Here is a 558-nt window from a genome sequence, read left to right as displayed (position 1 = left end):
GTTCTGTCTGTTGGCTTTACAAAGTACACAAACCCTTTAAAAGTCGCTGACCGGGTGGGCCGTCACTGACCGTTATGTTTCGTTTCTGTTTCCATTTAATAACTAAATTTCATGAAAAATTGAACCAAATTCAATGGTGATAAATTTCAACTCCATTTTCCTTACTGAAAAATCAAAATTATTAAAACCACTTGAACAACTTTGTTGTGAAGTTTACAGTTATACGGAAGCAAAATTAACTTCATAGATACAAAACAAAGAAAAGAATGACATTATAAGAAACACAGCAGACACAATCTTCACCCTTACTCACAAACCCCCCAATATTCAGGAAAAGTGAAGATTCCGCTTTAGTTCGCAATATTTCCTTCTTAAAGCTTTTCCTTGATGTTCACTTGTCAATGTTATCTCGTCTGTGATGTCATCGCTGCGCCGAGTCGCTTGTGTTTGCTCCGCCCCCTCACTGAGGCCCGGTTGTCATTAACGCTAAGGGTTATTTTTGATGGCAATTGGGAATGGATGCTTCGCTGCTGCTGCTGCTATACTACCTTTTCCCAT

At 39.1% G+C, this 558-nt stretch overlaps 1 protein-coding gene across 1 annotated transcript in view; it reads left to right on the top strand.

Moving 5' to 3' along the window:
- The window catches only part of LOC119594870 (NADPH oxidase 4-like), a gene marked incomplete in the record, with an annotated part of 84,846 nt that overhangs the window by 43,024 nt on the left and 41,264 nt on the right, over positions 1 to 558 (top strand).

The sequence above is a fragment of the Penaeus monodon genome, chromosome 34, assembly GCF_015228065.2.
Source record: "Penaeus monodon isolate SGIC_2016 chromosome 34, NSTDA_Pmon_1, whole genome shotgun sequence".
Classification (NCBI taxonomy): domain Eukaryota; kingdom Metazoa; phylum Arthropoda; class Malacostraca; order Decapoda; family Penaeidae; genus Penaeus; species Penaeus monodon.
Note: the sequence above shows the minus strand (reverse complement) of the source record. Positions and strands in the feature narration are given on the sequence as shown.